General features: G+C 46.5%; 1 protein-coding gene across 2 annotated transcripts in view; it reads right to left on the reverse strand.

Annotated features, from left to right (window-relative positions):
- Window positions 1-13,660, reverse strand: part of TLR5 (toll like receptor 5) — a 60,365-nt gene that overhangs the window by 11,998 nt on the left and 34,707 nt on the right. For both annotated transcript variants that reach the window (XR_002645358.2, XR_002645357.2), the window contains exon 3: window positions 12-89. The gene's annotated coding sequence lies outside the window, so the exon portion shown is untranslated. The remainder of the gene's footprint in view (window positions 1-11; window positions 90-13,660) is intronic.

A 13,660-nucleotide genomic window follows, 5' to 3' on the forward strand; every position in this document is an offset into this window, starting at 1 on the left:
AGCACACTTACCGTGAAGATATCCAGAGTGAACCCTGGGTTCTAGAGAGCTGCGGCTCTGGAGAACCTGGACGCAGCTGCATGCAACCTCTGTGGAACAAAGAAGGAATGAATATTGCAATAAATTTCACATCTGAGTTCCACAGCCCAGCCCCCTTCTCCTTTGGCCTGGCCTGGCCGCCTTGTTCTCTGATGCTCGTCATCACCAACCCTCCCCCAGAGCCAGGCCACTGGCCTCCCTGGATGCTCTGTCCCCAGGCATTGGCTTTTGCTGGGTCCCCTTGCTGGGATGCCTGCTTTACTCCTCTCCTCTGCAGCAGGATGAGCTGAAGCCCCACTCAGCCAGGGGCTCCTGGAGAGGTGGATTAATTCGCCAGGGTTGCTGTAACAAAGTATGGCAGGCGGCGTGGGTGGGGAGGGGCTTAAACAACAGGAATGTATCATCTCAGTGTCCTGGAGGCTGGAAGGCCAGGATTGAGGTGTCAGCAGAGTTGGTTCCTTCTGAGGGCTGGGAGGGAGCATCTGTTGCAGGCCTCTCTCCTTGGCTTGCAGATGCCGTATTCTCCCTGTGTCTCTCCACATGGCATTCTTCCCATATTCCTGCCTGTCTCCAAATTTCCCCTTTTTATAAGGACACCAGTCATATTGGATTAGGACCCACCCTAATGACCTTGTTTTAACCTGATTGCCTTTCTAAAGACCCTCTCTCCAAATAAGGTCACATTCTGAGGAATTGGGCTTGAGGACCTCAACATACGAATTTTGCAGGGGACACAGTTCAGCCCGTAACAGTATGTAGTTCTGGTCAGACAGTCACTGGGCTCTTCCTCGTGCTAAAGCATCTGAAAGCTGAAGGGAATGGATTTCTGAATGGAAATTCTGAGCTGGAAGATGGCTTGGAAGCTCGGAGAGCAGGGAGGAGGAGATTTGGGGGGATGTAAAGGATGGATGAGGCAGCTCCAGTAGCAACAGAAACCCTGACAAAGATCAGAGCCCTGTGGAAAGAAACAGTTTGGGGGAAGGTTTTACTCTTTGAGTGTGAGATAAACTTCTCTTCCATCTCCTTTGGAAAACTTTAGCAAGTGTTACCTTATTTATCCCTAGATTGGAGTTCCATTTGTGTTGGGGATGCAGTGTGAGGACACCCAGATTGGCTCAAGGGCAAGGGCAAGCACTGCTGAGCAACCCAGGGAGAGCCCCAATAAATCTAGATCCTATTCTCAGACCAGTTCACGGCCCTCTTCCCTGCACAGCTGAGCTGCCTTTGTTGCAGCCAAAACACCCACATTACAGTAAACGGATCATCCACACCGTTTCCACCACGACCATGCCACTAGCTGTTAGCCTTACTTCCTGGCTGGTTCTTGTGCACATGTCCAGATGCAAACATGAGTCAGTTCTGTTTCTCCCTCACCCCACCCCAGGGTGCTTAATATATGCCCTGCACACAGCAGGTGCTCAAAGCATGCTTCTATAAACTGTAGACCTCTGGAAGGCCGACCCACCTCATGCCCCTTTATACCAGCATTAATGCAGCGCCGGGTGCATGCACACCCCCAGCTCCCCAGATGCAGGCCCAGTGCCTAGAATGTTGGGAAGAGTGATCCTCACAGTTTGGGAGCAGCTTCCCCCGAGGTCTTCTTCAGATTTCTCCCTTCTCACCAATGTTGGCAGGGTTTGGAAGTTACTAGAAGAGCCCTGTGTTTACGAGGGTCTGTGGCTGCCGCTCCCTTTGATCTCAGGCCCGCCCTCAGGCAAAGGAGCCAGAGAAGCGTTTGGCACCCCAGGCAGATCTAAACCAGGCTCGGAGGGGCCGTTTGCTTCAGGCGCCAAAGCGATGGAATTTGCCTGATAGTCTCCCAGAATCCCTTCCCACTTAATAAATTCTGTTTGAAAGGAATGATAATGGTTTCAGGGACAACGTGTTCGAGATGGATTGGAACAGTCAGGAGAACAACGGGTTCAAGGCCGCCAGACCCGCTGACACAGGCTTTGCTTCGGGCCGCGTGGGAGGACATATGGGCTGTCTAGACTCTCGGCAGGTACAAATCTGGAGCTGGAGCAGGGCCGCGTTGTGAGCGGAGGGGTGTGCAAGGACAGCTGGAGCCAGAGGATAGCACGAGGGCAGGAAGGGTGGTGGGGGAAGGGTGGGGGGGCCCTCTTTGATGCTGTTCCAGCAAATCAAGTCTTTTTTTTTTTTAAGAAGATGTTGGGGGTAGGAATTTATTAATTAATTAATTAATTTTTGCTGTGTTGCATCTTCGTTTCTGTGCGAGGGCTTTCTCTAGTTGTGGCGAGCAGGGGCCACTCTTCATCGCGGTGCGCGGGCCTCTCACTATCGCGGCCTCTCTTGTTGCGGAGCACAGGCTCCAGACATGCAGGCTCAGTAGTTGTGGCTCACGGGCCTAGTTGCTCCACGGCATGTGGGATCCTCCCAAACCAGGTCTTGAACCCGTGTTCCCTGCATTAGCAGGCAGATTCTCAACCACTGCGCCTCCAGGGAAGCCCCCAAGTCTTTTTTTTTTTTTTTTTTGCCGTACGCGGGCCTCTCACTGTTGTGGCCTCTCCCGTTGTGGAGCACAGGCTCTGGACGCGCAGGCTCAGCGGCCATGGCTCACGGGCCCAGCCACTCTGCGGCATGTGGGATCTTCCCGGACCAGGGCACGAATCCGTGTCCCCTGCATCGGCAGGCGGACTCTCAACCACTGCGCCACCAGGGAAGCCCAGTCTTTTTTTTTTTTTAATATATTTTATTTTTTTATCTGGCCTCGCCGGGTCTTAGTTGTGGCATGTGGGATCTTTAGTTGCGGGGTGCGGGATATTTAGTTGTGACGTGCGGGATATTTAGTTGTGGCATGCGAACTCTTAGTTGCGGCATGAGGGATCTAGTTTCCTGACCAGTGATCGAACCCTGACCCCCTGCATGGTCCCCATGCAGAGTCATAGCCACTGGACCACCAGGGAAGTCCCTGCAAATCAAGTCTTGAGAGCCCCTGGTTGCCGGTCAGCGGTGCTGCCAGTAGGTCAATCACGGGCCAGTGACAGTGATTGCCGCCTCTGCTGCTTGGGAGACTCGGCACTGCTGAGGGCTCTGGGCTGCCCCTATTCAAACCAGGAGGCAGAGAGCCCTGCTATGGGCTTGCTGGGAGAGGGAGACTGCTCTCAGCACATTGCCATCATTGGGAAGGTATGAATACCCACGCAGTGTGTTTTACACATTGTTTTCATGTACCGTGGAGCAATAATAAAAATAAACTAACATTTTGATAGTACTTTTCTGCTTACAAATTCTTTTGTGGACTTATTCGTTGATCTCTAACTCTGGGAGAGGGATCTGCCCCAGGAACCATCGGGAAACGTATGGGAGCCAAGGAGTATATTTTAGAGAAAGCAGGCGTCATCATCATTGTCATTTCCATTTCACAGATGAGAACACTGAGGCTCAAAGAACCTGGGGCTCCCTGAAGAGCAAGAAGTAAATAGCAGAGGCAGAACGTGTAGCTCTGGGGCTTCTGCTCCTGTTACTCCTACATTCAGCTGTTTATTGAACACGTACTATGTACCGGGCCTCACAACAGCCCTGCAAAAAAAAAACCTGAGTCTTGGAGAGTCCAAGTCATTATTAGAGCTGGGCTTTGAACCTCGGTCCTCTGATCCCAAACCCCACGTTCCATGTGCTTCCTGGCCTTTCCTTTCCTCGGGGTGTAGCTCATTCCAACCCTACACATAAGGGGAGAGAGGAAGCTCCTCCAGCCCCAGGTTGGGTAGGACTAGGACATCCCTTACAGACTGACCCGGTGAAGTCTGACTTTTCCTTGTTAGTGTGCTGTCCTCACAGTTTGTCCTTGGATGTAGCCGAGCCATTTTTTAATAGGCGATCCACTGTGTTTGAATTTTTAGGCACACTTTGGGGGAATCAAATCTACTGGCCTCCTTACTCTTTTCATGAGCTCAATAGTCAGCCTCCCAGTGCCTGGGGTTTACTGTTTGTGCCTTCAAATGCAGGTTTCAAATATCCACATCGATCCAGAAAAACTCTTGCCATTGTCTCCAGAGTCAGCTAAGGTGTGTGCCGGAGCTTAGGTCTTTGAAGACAGGCTTCGGAGTTTGTCACTTTCCCATGGTGCTGGGTGATAAATGTTGCTTTGCTTTTTTCTCTTTCATCTTTTTTTCAGGCTTGTTCTTAATGAAAAGAAATGGCAGTTGGCAACGTCCCTGAAGCTTTTTAGTGGGGCTCCCGTAATGAGGTTTGCTGAAATTCTGGGTAGGAAATGTTTCCTCTGTAGGCTCAGATGCAGGATTTAAAATTTTGTGATGTCTGTGGCCTTTTTCCTTTGAGCCAGCTGGGTTTGCCTCTTCAAAGATGTCATCCCCAGCCTTGCCAAGCTTGGAGTTTACTAATGCCCCACTGTTAGTGAGGTACCTGAGGGTAAAAATAGGTCAGTGCTTTTTCTTCCCTCTATTTTAAAGAAGAATGTGTGTGTGTGTGTGTGTGTGTGTGTGTGCGTGTGTATTTTCCAACATCCCATCTGTCAAAAACAGTTGAAGAAATTTTAGCTCACTTTCTCCCCCAAAAGCTTCACTCCAGGACTGAATCAGATTGTGGAACACTTCAAGGAAAAAAATTTCCATGAAAGTTAGCTGCAATTAACGAAGAGGGAGCTGCGGAGGAGGGGTAAAAGAATTCCTCAGTGTTGGCTGTAATGTCAATTTTGCTGCTGTCTGACAAACACATATAAAACAGGTAACAGATCCATGGCCGGTTCCCATCCACATCCAGATTATTATGAGAAGTGAGCACTTCTTTCCATTACGAATTTGCATGGCTTCATTTTCTCAGCTGAAACTTTCAACAAGATGAAATTATACACACAGGCGCACATGATAGTCTTTGAAAATACTGATGAAGGACGTTTCTTAAAAATACATAAATCAAGGAGTCAGTTCAGCCATGAATAAATTTGCTGTGTGCTAAAACAGATGGGTTAGAAGCCTAAATGCAAAACGGCTTAAATGCTTTTTACTGACACAGGGAAGGAGTCAGCTCTGTGAAGACTGTGAGTTTTATCCTATTTGTATCTGATTTCTGTTTCTTCCAAGTTCAAAAGTATCCTTATGGCCTTATCTGTAAGTACAGCCATGGACATTTGCATAGAGGTTTATTAGTTTGCCTGGTCCTTCCCCTCTCCCCCAATTTACTCCCCCCCCAGGCCCCCCTCCCTCTCCCTCCCCTCCACCTACCTCCCCCCTGCCCATTTTCTTCCCCACCTCCAACCACGGGCCTCCTATTTCTCCTGGGTCCTCAGCGCTCCCTCCTCTACTGGGTCTTCTTTCCATGAGCATGTCAACACCCTCAAGGCTCTTCCATCTTAAAACTGAACAGAAACCTTCTCTTTGCCACATCTCCCTCCAAAACACCCTACATATTTTTGGCCCTTCACAGCCAAGTTGCTTGCTAGAGCGATCGACACTCTCTCACCCGCTAGTCATTCCCCAAACAACTGCTGTGTGGTTTCCTGACACTGCTCTGAGTTCATCAGTGACATCTACATAGCCACAGCCAGGCCTCCTCTTATGGGATTTTTTAAAAATTGAAGTATAGTTGATTTACAGTCTTTTAGGTGTACAGCAAAGTGATTCTCATATATATATATATATATGAACTTTTTATATATTCTTTTTCAGCTTGTTTCCATTATAAGTTATTATAAGATATTGACTATAGTTCCCTGTGCTATACAGTAGGTCCTTGTTGTTTGTTTATTTTATTATGGGATTTTCATGTAGCATTTGACAATGACCATCCAACCATCCATCTGCCCATCCACTCATCCATCTGTCCATACACCCACCTACCTACACATCCACTGAACTACCTAGCCAGCCAGCCAGCCACCCAATCACCTATTCATCCATCCATCCACCCACTTACACATCCATTCATCCATCCATTCATCCTTTCATCCATCTACCACCTACCTACACATCCACTCATCCATGCATCCATACATCCATCCACCTACCTACACATCCATGCATCCATTCATCCTTCCATCCACCTACCTACACATCCATCCGTCCACCACACAGTTGCCTGATGTGTCTCCACTTTTAGAACCAGCCCCCTGGCTTCCATGCTACTGCTCTTCCCTGGTCTACTCCCACCTACTCCTTAGTCCTCTCTCCCAGCATCTCTTCTACTTGCCCCTTAAATATCAGCGTTATCCACGGCCCTGTCCTTGACCCTGGGGTCGCTCACTGTCCACACTCTTCCACTCTTTGCTTCAACTTCTCCTTAGGTACTGATGATGCCCAAAGTTGTATCTGCACCTTAGGTCTCTTCCTTAAGCTCCAGAAACACCCTGGATCCCTCCAGTATCAGGTCCTCTGATTCTAAGTTATCTTATCCACAGCCCACTCTTCACTCTGTGATCAGAGAATGGCTCCAGAATCCTGGGGGTCATCTTGACTCCTCTTCTGCTTTGGTCAAGTTCAAATCCCTCCCATCAGGGCAAATCCCATCCGCTTAATGGCTCCTTTGTGCCTTCAGAGAAGGGGGCCCAGCACTAACCGAGAGAGCCTCAGCTCAACCTCCAATCCACGAGCCTCAACCTGCCTGCTTCTCACTGACCCCAGCGGTAGCCCCTTGGTGTTGAAATAATAACAGTGAACACGTAACGAGTGCCTACTGTGTACCAGGTGCTCACAGTACACTTGTACTGTGTACAAGTGTACTGTGAGCTCAGAACTAGAATTATCCCAATTTTACAGATGGGAAAACTGAGGCCCAAAGTGGTTTCTGTTGGGCCCTTCACGTGGACGGTCTCTTAGACAACCCAGCCTGTGTGGCTGTCCCTCTTGCTTCACTCCACAATCCCAGAGCAGCCGCCGACCTCCAGCTCAGGTCAAAGTTCTGGGGTCCCACTTGCTGGGACCTCATTTCCTCTGCCCTCATTCCTGAGTTCCTACAAATTTTTTTTTTAATTTAAATTTTTAAAAAGTCTATGAACTAAAATCCTATGTCCTCAGGTTGTGTCCTTCCACCCCTTTTCCTTACTGCAGCAGGACTATTTCTTCAAAATGCTAGTCTAGTCATGTCCCTTCTTGTTTAAAACCCTTCAGTGACACGACTTTGTTCTCAAGACAAAGTCTGAACTCTGGGCTGGGAGTGGGTCATGGCAGTTTCTTTATATATATATATATAAAACTGAATCACTTTGCTGTACACCTGAAACTAACACAACACTGTAACTCAACTATATTTCAATGAAAGTTAAAGAAATAAAAAATAATAATTTTTTAAAAGACCTCTGTCACCACGGGTGGTGCTGAATGGGAGGATGTGTGTGGGCTCATCCACAAGGGAATACTTTGTAATACTGCATCTCATCGATTCCAAAACACATTTTTTTCATACTTAACACTGAGCAATCAGGATGCATAACACACTCAATTGCCATTATTTAAATGGAAGTTTTAAAAATTGTCTTAGTGATACATCAAATAGAGGAGTATCTTATAATCAGTGACATCTTAGATATGATGCATTATTTCACTTTTGTTTTTATAACCAACTTGGAGATCCATTGAACAAGATGTCTGTTGGCCAAATACATTGTCATCTGCTTCACGGAAATAATGACAAATCTGCCAACGAAGCAAGTCCTTTGTCAGCTGAGGTTATGACTCATGTATTGTTGACGCCCTGAAACTTTGGGTCTGTTCTGACCCTTGGGAGGAGCCTAAGAGCTTCTTGTGTAGACGGTGACCCTGGTGATGGCAATCCTATCCCTAGGGGTCTGGGGATGCTTAGATTCTATTGCTGCTTTTTCTATTACTGTGTTTTCCTGAGAGCTCAGGATTTGGGCAATAGTTTTTAACTTTACTGGGCAGCCACTAGGGCTCGTCCACATTAAATGTCATGGTGAAACTTTGGGTCTGTTCTGACCCTTGGGAGGAGGCTAAGAGCTTCTTGTGTAGACGGTGACCCTGGTGATGGCAATCCTATCCCTAGGGGTCTGGGGATGCTTAGATTCTATTGCTGCTTTTTCTATTACTGTGTTTTCCTGAGAGCTCAGGATTTGGGCAATAGCTTTTAACTTTACTGGGCAGCCACTAGGGCTCGTCCACATTAAATGTCATGGTGGTAGAGACTATGAAACAACTTAAGGAGGCCAGGCAAATAGGTCAAGCGTTCCGTCTACTATTTTCTTTAGGGGTATGTTGTATAAATGAGTTAAAGAGTGGCCCTTGTGTATTGGCCCCTATGTTGTTGATTTCTTCATGCCTATCTGCACTCAAGTCAATTTTTTACACATCAAATGGCTTTTTGAAAAACTTATTTTATTCAAGTATAGTTGATTTACAATGTGTTAATTTCTTCTGTACAGTAAAGTGATTCAGAAATATATATATATATATATATATATACATGCTGCAGTGAGTTTAGATATAGCCCAAATAAGTAGGTTTTTTACCCATTTAGGACCTACCTGCTTTGCATAACCCATAAGTCATGAAATAGCACCCAGCATCTGCTGTCCATAGATAAAGACAAACCCCAGGTCTATAAAAGACCCTAAACCGTGACTGCCCTTTGGAGCTCTCTGACCTAGAGACTCCGCACTACGTTGCTGAGTGACCTCATGTAGACATGTGATCCCCTCTTGATCCCCCTCTCCCCTGGGAGTGCCCTTGACCTCCCACCTTCTGGGTGGTGGCCCTGAGCCTCTGTCCCTGGAAGCTCTCCTGCTCTGAGGGACTCTCCCTTCCAGGTAACCTGTCCAAGTACCATCCAAATAAAGCTTGTTGTGTGTCACTGCCACCTCGTGGTCATGCCTTTTTCCTTCACCAGACCTGAAATCCTAGAATTCACACAAGGGGTAACTGTGTAAAGAGGCAGATACGTACATTCTAATTGTAAACATTGACCTGCCACGAGGCTTCCCTGGAGTCTGAGAGCAGGGCTGATAACACCATTGAAAGGGCATTGTTTTTAGCTAAAGACACAATATATGCAGGGGTGAATCATTACATATGCAGAAAATTTCAAGATTAAAAAAATGGCATCAACTCCCTTAATGCAAAGATAAACACATTTAAGGGCTGCCCTGGTGGCGCAGTGGTTGAGAGTCCGCCTGCCGATGCAGGGGACGCAGGTTCGTGCCCTGGTCTGGGAAGATCCCACATGCCGCAGAGCGGCTGGGCCCGTGAGCCATGGCCGCTGAGCCTGCGCGTCCGGAGCCTGTGCTCCGCAGCGGGAGAGGCCACAACAGTGAGAGGCCCGCATACAGCAAAAAATAAAAAATAAAAAAATATATAAATAAACACATTAAAAAATTACAGAGCAGGGCTTCCCTGGTGGTGCAGTGGTTAGGAGTCCACACGGGTTCTATCCCTGGTCCAGGAAGATCCCACATGCCGCGGAGAAACTAAGCCCGTACGCCACAACTACTGAGCCTGCACTCTACAGTCCGCAAGCCGCAACTACTGAGCCCGCGTGCTGCAACTACTGAAGCCCATGCACCTAGAGCCTGTGCTCTGCAACAAGAGAAGCCACTGCAATGAGAAGCCTGTGCACTGCAACGAAGAGTAGCCCCTGCTCGCTGCAACTAGAGAAAGCCCGCATGCAGCAATGAAGACCCAACGTGGCCAAAAATATATAAATTAAATAAATAAATTTTAAAATATGTATTACAGAGCAGATGAGTGAGCACACTTGGCTGATTGGTTTGTTGCTGTCCTCTGTGGGCCTAAGGGCTGCCCCCTGGACCATCCCAAGGGAGCCAACTCAGCTCCATTCCCAGGAAGAGGGCACAGCTCTTCCCAGTAGCAGACACTGCCGACGGGTGAATGTCAATAGGCATCTCAGATGGGGATGAAGCTAGAGACCTAGTGATCATCACTAGAGATTGTTGCACTTGTAGTAGATGCCAAGTACTTGGATTATTGCAAGTAAGACTGATGAAACTCTGTTATTAGCCTTATAATACAAATGAGGGAACCTCAACTCAGAAGAGTTCATTGACTCGCCCAAAATCACAAATCTAATTGGTGAGACAATTGGGATTCAAAACCAGGTCAATCTGAGTCCACGAGTGAGAGGTTTGACCACCTCTCTCTGTTGCAGAAACTCAACCAGCCCAAGCATTTTGCAACAGTTCTGACAAAGGGCTGGATGAAGGATGGCAGTGATGGAGACAGTGTCTTCTCCTTCTGTCTCCCCCAAAGTTATGGGCAGAGGAAGGTGGCGGGAGGACTCAGGAGATGGGCAGACCCTGCAGACACCCTACATCCTGGAGCCAGACTTGGGTCCTGACCTACCACAAGGCGAGTGTGGTACAACAGGGCTCTGCCCGCCTGAAGCCCAGTTCCACAGGCCCAAGAACCCTATCAGCCTTCCAGACCTCCTCGCTGGTCACCTACAGCACCTGGGCCAAGGGCTTCCCTATTCAAGCAAGAGTGATTCTCAAGTGACAGGGGATGAAATGGGATGCTGAGACATCAAGGGAGCAAGAGATTGACTACCAATTCCCTTTACCAGAAGTTCAGGAACAGGTGAAATTAATCTATGTTGATGGACATCATGCCTGGTTATCTGAGTTGGGGCAGGAATGGGTACTGGCAAAAAAAAAAAAAAGTAAGCAGGCACTTTCCAGAGTGATGTAAATACTCTACATCTTGACTGAGGTAGTAATGACATGGGTATAGACAATTATTAAAATATATTGAATAAACCACAGGGACCTACTGTATAGCACAGGGGACTATATCTGATATCTTGTAATAACCTATAATGGAAAAGAATCTGAAAAAGAATAGATATATATGTATATATATGTATAACTGAATCACTTTGCTGTACACCTGAAACTAACATGACATTGTAAATCAACTATACTCCAATAAAAAAATAACTGAGTGGATAACCAAATATTATTAAAAATAAAAAAATGCATTGAAGTATACACCTACGATCTGTCCATTTTATTGTATGTTAAAAAAAAAAAACCAGCCCAGTGAATTTCCTTCTCAGATTTCCAGAGCAGTTGCCTAGACCTCCAAAGAGGTCAATTTCACTCCAAGGACAAACAATAGAGCTTCCAGACTAGAGGAGTGGAAGGCAGATCCAAGGAACGAAGGACACCTGGATGGTCAACTTACACAATGTAGCCTTGTCTCTGTCACCCACAGAGTGTTAACGTGCATTTATTTTGTGCTAGAACTGTGCTACTTGTTTCTATGTACCGTTTAATCCTGGGGAAAAAAACACAACAACAAACCAAACCCTGAAGCTCCAAGCAGTGAAACGACGCACAGCTAGGACAGTAACTCAGTCTTTGGATTCCAAGCTGAGGGCTTCCTGTGGTTGTCTCTGGGTGGGGAGTGGGACGACAGTAGGTGGGAACTCCTGCCCCAAGCTCATCTGAGGGCTGCAGGCTGAGGAAGCCTAGAGGCGGCGTCTTCTCCAGCCAGGGATGCCCACACCAGCTTTCCCTCCTTTGTTGGACACTAACCCTGAAAGTCTTCCCTAGAAGCAGTGGTGAGTCCTGGCCCCCTCTGCAAAAAAGGCTCTCTTGTTTTCACATGGACCAGCGCGCAGAAACACTGCAAATCCTGCCAGGCTCATGCAGGCCTGGAAGACGCTGGCTCCACAACAGAGCTGCAGCTGGGGAAAGAGCTGGGAGCCCATAAATGGCCAAGGTCATTGGAAAAACCATGAAAGCGGCCTCAAGTGTTAGGCCCGGAGGGCTGCTTGAGCGGAAAACCCAGGTCGACGCAGCAGAAAACTGCCCGTTTCCAGTCCACCAAAGCACCTGCTTCCTGAAGGGGCTGGGTCCCCGAAGAGACACGATGTCATTGATTTTTATCACGTCTGAGTGAGGTGACCTTCCTGGGGAGGAGACAGGAAAACACGGGCCCGCAGAAGTGCAGGGTCTGTGCTGGGAAAAGAAACATAATTTGCGGCCTGTTGGAGCAGGTCCCCAAGTTTCAGGAATAAAGCCGCCTTGTCATACTTGCCTAGACCCATGGGGCCCGAGAGGGCCACAGAGCCTTAGCGAGTTCCTTCTGTGGAATTGTCTGGAAAATATAAATGTTTAATTTCTTAACAGGCCTGTCTAAATGGAAGTTATTGTGGCCATGGAGAAATAAAATATTTGAATGCTAAGCAAAATAGATGAAAAGTTTCTTTAATCTTAAGAAAAATAAAATTGAACAAGACCTTATATATATTGTGATGTGTATGTAATGTACATATGATACATATTCACCTGTACATGTGAATATCATGTATATTCACCTGTTGAAAGAATGTTGTTTTTCTTTGATGGTGTTTTAATTTTTAAATTCTGGCTAATTCTATTTTCTCTGTCTTCTGCCAAAGGCAGAAGTTATCATCTCCATTTTATACATGTATAAGTTGACTGTGTATTCTGTATACATCAAAGTATTATTAATGAAATGTCTGCACAGAGTTGAACATTAAATAATACCAAAGACTCATAATGAGAGGTTAGCAGCCCCGTGTCTCACCCCAACCCCCTTTGATCTCCCTAAGCTCCGCCCCCAACCCAGCACAATCACCTGTGTTTTTCCTTTGGTTGAGGCTGAACAAGGAAACACACTTAGACCAGAGGCCAGCTATAATGAAGATAAGGTACTTAGGGTTTTGTTTTGTTTTTTTAAATTGAAGAATAATACCATACAGAAAAGTGAACAAATCCGTTGCTACAGATAAAATGTATTGTCACAAAGTGGACACACCCATATCATCACCCAAGTCAAGAAACGGAACATAACCAGCTTTGGGGATACCCTCCCCCCAACACTCCCCTCCCTTCTCCCCAAAGGTAACCATTACCCTCCCTATCATCATTCATGAGCTTCGCCTCCTTGAAATTTCTAAAAAATGGAACCACTCAGCATCTGACATAGTTATGTCTCACTTCTTTGACTTAACATTTTGTGAGATTCACTCATGTTGCTGCATGTAGCTTTAATTGGTTAATTGCCATTTCTGTGGCGTTTTCAGTGACCACAATTTACTTATGCATTTTATGGCTGGTGGATATGTGGGTTGTTTCCACTGTGGGCTACTGCACAGAATGCTGCCATAACATTTTTGTCTTCCGTTGCATATGTGCATGGATTTCTATCTATGAGTAGAACTGCTGCATCATAGGACACATGTGCACCCAACTTTGGTAGATATCAATGGACTGTTTTTTAAAGTACACCAATTTACATTCTCACCAATAATATATGAGAGTTTCAAGCGCTCCACATCCTTGCCAGTACTTGATACTGTCAGTCATCTTGACTTTAGCCATTCTGGGGGGTGGTATGGCAGTGTGGTTTTAATTTGCACTTCCCTGATGACTAAAGGAGATTGAATATCTTTTCATCTGCTTTTGGACATTGGATATACTTCTGTGAAATTCTTAAGTCTCTTGTTCACTTTTCTTTTGTGTTGTCTTTTTCTTATTGATCTGTAGGAGGGTTTTCACATCTTGGCTATGAGAATCCTTTTCAGATACATGTATCCTTCCATACTCTCATTTGCCTATTTGCTCATTGATGGATGGTCCTTTTTGGTGAATAGGGTCTTAATCACATTAATTAATTAATTAGTCTCTTGATTTCAATCGATCCACATCTTT

The sequence above is a fragment of the Delphinapterus leucas genome, chromosome 1 (genome assembly GCF_059928025.1).
Source record: "Delphinapterus leucas isolate spDelLeu-1000000601 "Yukka" chromosome 1, BTC_Dleu_Yukka2, whole genome shotgun sequence".
Classification (NCBI taxonomy): Eukaryota; Metazoa; Chordata; class Mammalia; order Artiodactyla; family Monodontidae; genus Delphinapterus; species Delphinapterus leucas.